This window comes from Dermacentor silvarum, chromosome 1, assembly GCF_013339745.2.
Source record: "Dermacentor silvarum isolate Dsil-2018 chromosome 1, BIME_Dsil_1.4, whole genome shotgun sequence".
Classification (NCBI taxonomy): Eukaryota; Metazoa; Arthropoda; class Arachnida; order Ixodida; family Ixodidae; genus Dermacentor; species Dermacentor silvarum.
The window spans coordinates 395,164,041-395,173,108 of record NC_051154.1 but is presented as its reverse complement, the minus strand read 5'-3'; the positions used below and the strand labels follow the sequence as shown (position 1 = coordinate 395,173,108).

General features: G+C 47.6%; 1 non-coding gene across 1 annotated transcript; it reads left to right on the top strand.

The window, feature by feature from the left end:
- The first annotated feature begins 7,395 nt into the window (after positions 1-7,395).
- Positions 7,396-7,467, top strand: Trnam-cau (transfer RNA methionine (anticodon CAU)). The gene has a single exon. It is a non-coding gene; the product is annotated as a tRNA-Met (tRNA).
- Positions 7,468-9,068: the final 1,601 nt, after the last annotated feature.

The window sequence follows — 9,068 nt, the reverse complement described above, 5'->3', positions numbered from 1 at the left end:
CCAGCTACACACAAACACCCTCCCCGTTAAAGTGTGGCTTGAACAGAAAGGAATATTCGTACCGTGGACAACCAACTGCTTGCTGTGTACAAAGCCCGAAACAATTGAACATGCCTTCATTGATTGTCGGGACGCAGTATTTCATTGGGATGTCTTGCAGCGCACTCTCAAAAAAGACTCCCCATAACCCCATATGGAATTCGATTCCTGCCAGTTGAAAGTGATCAAGGAATACCTTTTGATATGTTCCTGCTCCTGGGCCTCCACAGTTTGTGGAAGACGAGAATGGCTGTTCGTCAGGCTGACGCCAATGCACGCTCTACGCGAGAGAACTTCATTGAAAGTGTTTCTTTTATACGAGAAGTGTGTCGTGCACAGAGTGAACCCGCAGACTGGGTTAGCATCCTTGATGAGCTGGTGTGCCTCAAGAAATTTTAATATGACCATCCCGGCTGACGTGATGTCGGTGCACTGTATATATGCATTTGTATTGTTTCGCTAGTGTCAAAGCAGGCAATAACGAAAAAAAAAAGCAGAGTGGTGCAATGGAAGCGTGCTGGGCCCATAACCCAGAGGTCCGTGGATCGAAACCACGCTCTGCTACGGATATATTTATTTTTCTCACATTTTACAGAAATATCTAATCAGCGCGTTATTTCATGTCCACGTGAAATATTTTATGCCGTTAATCGCACTTATGCACAACACATCCTTTACGCGCTTTAAGAAGCTTAAATCGTTGATTAGAAATGTGCGCAAATTCTCATGCAGTCGTGACAGTCAAGCAGAGTGGCGCAGTGGAAGCGTGCTGGGCCCGTAACCCAGAGGTCCGTGGATCGAAACCACGCTATGCTACGGATATTTTTATTTTTCTCACATTTTACAGAAATATCTAATCAGCGCGTTATTTCATGTCCGCGTGCAATATTGTATGCCGTGAATCGCTCTCATGCACGACGCCTCCTTTCCGCGCTTTAAGAAGCTTAAATCGTTTATTACAAATGTGAGCGAATTTACACGCATTAACAGTAAAGCAGAGTGGCGCAGTGGAAGCATGAAGGGCCCATAACCCAGAGGTCCGTGGATCGAAACCACGCTCTGCTACATATATTTTTATTTTTCTCACATTTTACAGAAATATCTAATCAGCGCGTTATTTGATGTCCGCGTGCAATATTGTATGCCGTGAATCGCTCTCATGCACGACGCCTCCTTTCCGCGCTTTAAGAAGCTTAAATCGTTTATTACAAATGTGAGCGAATTTACACGCATTAACAGTAAAGCAGAGTGGCGCAGTGGAAGCATGAAGGGCCCATAACCCAGAGGTCCGTGGATCGAAACCACGCTCTGCTACATATATTTTTATTTTTCTCACATTTTACAGAAATATCTAATCAGCGCGTTATTTGATGTCCGCGTGCAATATTGTATGCCGTGAATCGCTCTCATGCACGACGCCTCCTTTCCGCGCTTTAAGAAGCTTAAATCGTTTATTACAAATGTGAGCGAATTTACACGCATTAACAGTAAAGCAGAGTGGCGCAGTGGAAGCATGAAGGGCCCATAACCCAGAGGTCCGTGGATCGAAACCACGCTCTACTACATATATTTTTATTTTTCTCACATTTTACAGAAATATCTAATCAGCGCGTTATTTCATGCCGCGTGCAATATTGTATGCCGTGAATCGCTCTCATGCACGACGCCTCCTTTCCGCGCTTTAAGAAGCTTAAATCGTTTATTACAAATGTGAGCGAATTTACTCGCATTAACAGTAAAGCAGAGTGGCGCAGGATTCTACTTCCGGCCACCGCAGTGAGCGGACGCAGAATGCCTTGCTCCGTAGGGGCGGTTACAGCGGCCCTCGGCCGTGATTCCAGGTGTACGGATAAGCCTTACCCGGAATACCAAGTTGTTTTGCCTCATCTGCCTTCAGGTACTTCAGTTTTGTACACTGTATTTTTGCACGCTGACGTTAAAACCAGGCCGTATCGGTTCGAGCACTTTCGAGATGCTATCGCGCGTCTTGCACTGCTGCCGGAAGTGGTGGCCCTTGGCGCCTTCCAAATGAACCACCTATGGGCGGTGACCTTCCGTGATGAAGCTTCGAAGAAAAAGATGCTAGCTGCATGGTTTTTGATCCGTGCAACCAAGGCATCAGGCTGAAGCTTTATTGGCTGTTGCACTTCGTTCATGACGACGAGGTTCGTGCAGCCTTAGCCCCTTACGGAAAGGTTACAGATGTCACCCGAGAAAAGTGGCGAGTACAGGGATGCAATGACAAAGGGTCCACCACCCGTTTGGTGACACTGCGGCCAAAACCTGGCGTGACAGTTGAAGACTTGCCTCACCAGGTGCGTGTAGCGGAGAACTTAGCGCTCGTGCATGTTCCAGGAAGACCCCCGTTATGCCTCCGGTGCCATGGAACGGGACACATCCGGCGCGAGTGCCGCATACCACGCTGTGCACTTTGCCGCCGCTACGGCTACGAGGAACAAGAGTGCGTGAGGTCGTATGCTGCGGTAATAAGCCCAGTTAAAGGCGACGAAATGGCTGAACACATAATGGACCACGCTGACGCTGATGCGGCGTCCCGAGCAGAGACCGATGAGCAGGCGGCAGATAGCACGCACCCGGAAGCGACTCCAACACCGGAGGAAACCAAGAGCTCCAGTGGCGGCCAGACTGTCGACGCAAAGAGCGTGCTGTCTGAGAAACCGACTACCGAAGAAAATATGACTGACACAAAGGGTGCGCCATCAGCGAGCACGTCGGAGTCGACCCCGAAAGACGGGACCGGGGATTCTGAGGATATCGAAATGATAGCAGCCGCCAAAGCAGCTGCAAAGAGGTCTCTTGAGGTCATTGATGGATATGAAGACACCGGAACGATCGAGCAGCGGCGAGCCCTCACCGAAGACGCCTATAACAAGGCGACCCGGCTTCAAACCGAAGCCGAACATACCGCCTGACAGGCGGACGACTTCAACACCACCCCCGCATTAGCGGGGAACGGACTGTGCCGAGACAGCGTGCCCTCAGTGCAAGACCTACCTATAGCGGACATGTAGATCGTGCCGCGTACTGTTTATTGCCTTTATTGCCTGCCCAGACGTGAGTATCATTATGTCTGTATGCCTAATCTAAACATGGCTGTTAGTCTGACAGTTCCCTTTTGCGTAGGGACGTTAAATGTGAGGGGTCTGGCATCCCGCAGAAGGCAGTGCCAGATAAACCGGCTCTTGTTAGAAGATGATATCGACATAATGGCAGTGCAGGAAACCAAAGTAGAAAGCGAAGAGCAAACAGACAGAATGGTCGAGCCTTTCAGGAATATGTATAATGATTGCGTGTCTCACGCCAGAGGAACTTCCGCGGGTTGCATAATACTTGTTCGAAAATGCACTGATATTGTTGTGCAAACTGTCACGTCTAGTGATGACGGTAGGCTACTAGTCATCGACTTTAGTTTTTGCGGCCTCCTCTGGCGTGCAATATGTGTTTATGCGCCGATTAAGATACACGAACGCGAAGAATACATAGGAAACCTGAAAGCCTGTATGACGTACGAAAGAAACATAATATTATTTGGGGACTTTAACTGTGTGTGTAGACCGCAAGATCGAGCAAACAGATTGACCTATCGCGATAAAAGTGCGTTACTGTTAAGCACGCTTGTAAACGAGTTTGAACTAGACGACGTTGGTTGTATTTTTGACGGCGACGAGCACGTACAGTATACGCACTATCAAGGTGTAAGTCATGCTAGACTTGACCGCTTATATGTTTCTGCTGAAATCACACCGCATCTTACTACGTACCGAGTAAAGAACGTCACATTTAGTGATCACTGCTTGGTGACAGTGACAGTAGGAACCAAAGCAAAAGTATCAAGATTCAGTTGGAATTTGTGGAAATTAAATGATAAATTGTTGGATGATGAAATTTTTCTTAAGTAAAGGAGAAGATGGATGGAATATTTTCGGTTGAAACTTCTAACTTCACAATAGTTTGGGAACAATTTAAGAACGAAGTAAAGATTGCCGCGATTGAACGAGCTTGCGTGCTGCGTAGCAATGAAAAACAGCAAGAGAAATAACTGAAGAGCACGTTAGATTTTATGACTACTGTTGAGAGTACTAACCCTGGACACTTTAGCAAGGCAATACGTGACCTGAAAAGTAAACTTGAAGTGATTGATGAGCATAAATATCGCGGGGCGATGGTCAGAGCACGAGCGGAAAGACTATGGCTCGGAGAAACGCCTACTAAGCGGGCACTCGGTGAAGAAAAAAAGGCAAGCAGTTAAAAAAGAGATAAAAGAAATAAGATATAAAAACGAAGCGACACGTGATAAAGAATTGATAAAGAAAGCGTTTGTTGAGTGTTATCAAAGACTGCTAAGCCCTAAAATAAAAGATACAGTAGCTTTTCGAAATGATTTTCTATCGCTCATGCCAAGGCTAGACGATGAAGTGAGAGAAACGCTTGAGCGGCCAATTAGTCTGCATGAGGTAGAACAGGCCATTGATAAGCTAAGCACCGGCAAGGCACCCGGGCCTGATGGACTAGGGGCTGCCATTTACAAAACCTTCAAGAAAGAACTGGCACAAGCGTTACACCACGTGATAGATGAGTGCGATGATCGAAAAAGGGCACCTTTATCGTTTAGAAAATGCCATGTAGTATTAATTCCCAAATCAGATGATCCCAGGAAATTGATGGCTGTTGAGGCCTATCGACCAATAAGCCTTACGAATGTAGACTATAAAATATTTACAAAGGTGCTAGCCAAGAGATTGCAGAGCGTTATCACACACCTCTTACTGCCTCACCAGACTTGTGGCATCAAAGGAAGGACCATTTACACAAATATACACACCGCTAGAACTATCTTTGAATGCTGTGACATAAATCTTGATAACATAGCTATGATACAACTAGATCTTCAGAAAGCATTTGACAGGCCCGGATATTACTATCAGTATTAGAACATTGTAATGTAGGAAGCGTCATCACTAAAGGCATCAAAATGGTGTATGAAGAGTGTGCCGTAAACCTTATAATCAACAACACCTTAAGTGAGAACATTCCAGTGCTGTCAGGTATAAAACAAGGGTGTGCGTGCTCGTCTCTTCTTTTTGCACTTTATTTGGAACCCTTATGTTTAAAAATTCTAAGAAATGAAAGGGTGCATGGTTATTCCTATTACACCAGTGAAGATACTGGCATATGCGGATGACATCGCCATATTCTGCAGATACAAGGACAGTGTTAAAGAAGCTGTTAAGGAAGCTACAGCATTCTGCAGCGCTACCGGAAGTGCCATTAGCTGGGATAAGTCTCTTGGCATTTGGCATGGAAATTGGGGGGAAACGCCGGAGACGTATGCAAATATGCGATGGACAAATGTTCCTGCTAGTTACTTGGGAGTGCCTCTTCAGCGTTATAGAAATACCACAGAATACTGGGCAGGAAAGACAGACATGCTGAAGGACCAGTCTGAAAAATGGGGAGGGCATAACTTTTCTATGTTTTCACGCGCAACAGTCTGTAATGTATTTTTTGTTGCAAAAGTGTTTTATGTACTTCAAGTGTTTAGTATGAGCAGAATTTGTGTCCAGAAATTACACAGTGTTTGCCACCTATATATGGAATTCTACATGGGAACGCACCAGTCGGTCAAACTTGTTCCTTTCCATGAGAAACGGAGGACTTGGACTGTGTCATTTGTTTTTGAAACAAATTGTTTCAAGGTTTTTCTTTTTGCGAGACCAAAGGGATATTTTCTTGAGTGCTGTTATACACGCCAAAATGTGTCATCATATTCCGGAATATATTGTGTCGTCAAACGCAGAGACACGGGGAACACTGAGCAGCTTTTGGCGCGAAATTGTCTCAGCTTATCAAGTACTGAAGTCGCGATTTTCCTTAGAATACCTGGGCACAGTTGCGCGTAAACGATTATACAAAGATCTACTCGATGTATTTTTGCCAATACCGTTGTACCGCTCCATCTATCAACTAGGACAAGAACGTGACGTTTTAAAACGAGTTCGTAAAATGCCAGTTAGAGCGTCATCAAAAACCTTTTTTTTCAACTGCACACAGGCACGCTCCCTGTAAAACCGTGGCTCGAAAGTAAAGGTACCTTTGTTCCATGGGGATTGCACTGTTTGATATGCCAGAAGACCGAAACGATAGAGCACATCTTTCTGGACTGTCACGATGCTGTTTTCCTGTGGGACATTCTTCAGCGGACAGTCAAGAAGGAGTTGCCAGTATCACCCTTTGGTATCAGATTTTTGCCATGCGCAGATACAGAGGACGTGCCATGTGACGTGCTAATGCTGTTGTGCTTGCACAGTGTATGGAAAACGAGGATGGCGGTCAGGAATGCCGATATAAACGCACGATAGGCAGTGCAAAACTTCATTGAACACTGTGTTTACATACGAGATGTTCTCAAAATCCAGAGAGACCCAACGGATTGGTTACCTGTTCTTGATAAGCTGGCTTCTCTGAGGCCATTTTAACCTCCCACTCCAGCCATGAAAAGGCTCACGTGTATTTTATTATAATTGTATCCTTGTCTGTATGAGTTGTGTGTTTGTAAGAGGCAAACCGGTAATAAAGAAAAAAAAAAGCAGAGTGGCGCAGTGGAAGCATGATGGGCCCATAACCCAGAGGTCCGTGGATCGAAACCATGCTCTGCTACATATGTTTTTATTTTTCTCACATTTTACAGAAATATCTAATCAGCGCGTTATTTCATGTCCGCGTGCAATATTGTATGCCGTAAATCGCTCTCATGCACGACGCCTCCTTTCCGCGCTTTAAGAAGCTTAAATCCTTTATAACAAATGTGAGCGAATTTACACGCACTAACAGCAAAGCAGAGTGGCGCAGTGGAAGCGTGCTGGGCCCATCACCCAGAGGTCCGTGGATCGAAACCACGCTCTGCTACATATATTTTTATTTTTATCACATTTTACAGAAATATCTAATCAGCGCGTTATTTCATGTCCGCGTGCAATATTGTATGCCGTGAATCGCTCTCATGCACGACGCATCCTTTCCGCGCTTTAAGAAGCTTCAATCGTTTATTACAAATGTGAGCGAATTTACACGCATTAACAGTAAAGCAGAGTGGCGCAGTGGAAGCGTGCTGGGCCCATAACCCAGAGGTCTGTGGATCGAAACCACGCTCTGCTACGGATATTTTTATTTTTCTCACATTTTACAGAAATATGTAATCAGTTCGTTATTTCGTGTCCGCGTGAAATATTTTATGCCGTTAATCGCACTCATGAACGACACATCCTTTACGCGATTTAAGAAGCTTAAATCGTTGATTAGAAATGTGCGCAAATTCTCATGCAGCCGTGACAGTCAAGCAGAGTGGCGCAGTGGAAGCGTGCTGGGCCCATAACCCAGAGGTCCGTGGATCGAAACCACGCTCTGCTACGGATATTTTTATTTTTCTCACATTTTACAGAAATATCTAATCAGCGCGTTATTTCATGTCCGCGTGAAATATTTTATGCCGTTAATCGCACTCATGCACGACACATCCTTTACGCGCTTTAAGAAGCTTAAATCGTTGATTAGAAATGTGCGCAAATTCTCATGCAGCCGTGACAGTCAAGCAGAGTGGCGCAGTGGGGGATTTCTGCTTCCGGCCACTGAGCGTGACGGACGCATGATGACGGGCTCCGTAGGAGCGGCTTCAGCGGCCCAGAGCGGCCGCGGTAACAGGAATTTTGCTGCTGACGAGTATCAAGTTGTTTTGCCGAGTTTGCCAACAGGGCGTTTTGTTGTGAACACAGTTTTTTTACATTGTGATATCAGGGCCCGCCCATACCGGGTGGAAGATTTCCGCGATGCGCTCGCCCCGTTATCGCTCCTGCCGGAAGTAGTTGCTCTCGGGGCCTACCGTATGAGCCACGTTTGGGCCGTGACCTTCAAGGACGACGAAGCCGTGAAGAAGATAGTCAGCGTTGGTGAGCTGCAGGTCAAAAAGGGCCGATGCCTCGTCACTGACCCCGCCAACCAGGATGTGCACTTGAAAATGCATTGGCGGCTGCACAGTGTTCCTGACGAGGACGTGCGTCTTGCCTTCGCGCCGTTTGGAAAGGGCACGGACGTCGCCCGCGAGCGGTGGCGGGTGCATGGCGTGGCGGATAAGAACTCTACCACAAGACTGGTTACGCTGAAGTTGAAGCCGGGCGTAATGCTGGACGACCTCCCACACCAGGTGAGCGTCTCCGGCGAGCTGGCTCTCGTGGTTGGGCCCGGCAGGGCCCCTCTCTGCCTGCGCTGCCGCGGAACAGGCCATATTCGTCGCGACTGCCGCATACCGCGGTGTGGTGCGTGCCGACGCTTCGGTCACGAAGAGAGTCAGTGCTAGCGGACGTACGCTAGCGTGACCGGACCCGTGAGCAACGACGACAACTCCGCCCTACTCATGGACGAGGCGGATATGGAAGACACATCGACCACGGCTAAGGAAGCAGCTGGCGAGGTGGCAGAGTCGGAGGCACGACTTCAGAAACAGGGGCAACATGTCGATGAAGCCGTCGCCACTGAAAAGCAAGAGCAAGTAGAGGGCACTGTAGCCATGCCGAACCGTGAGGAAGAGAGCCCACCTGATCCGGGAACGGCCTCCACCCCCCCTGAACATGAAGACACTGGACACCCATACCGGGCTTGCCAACTTGCAGGCGGGGAAACGTCCGCGCGACCAGACCAATAGCCTGGCTACGATGCAGGACAGCAGCGGCGGAGACGAGCCACCGCCCAAAACGTCAAGTATGAGGAGACCAACCCTGAAGCTGCGGCCGAACATTACGGCCGATTCACGGCAGGCGGGTAAACCGCCTCCGTAGTTCTGTACAGTGTTTAGCTTGAGGCGGGTTGGGGGGTTGGTGTGTGCAATGGCCGTCACCCTGAGCGCTATTCTTTTGGATATGTGTCAGGAACGAGGGCCCAAGTTGCATGTGAGTGTTGCTTTCGAGAGGTCGGGTTGTGTTCCCTTTTGTGGCATTCGACGCGGTTATCGGCACGTC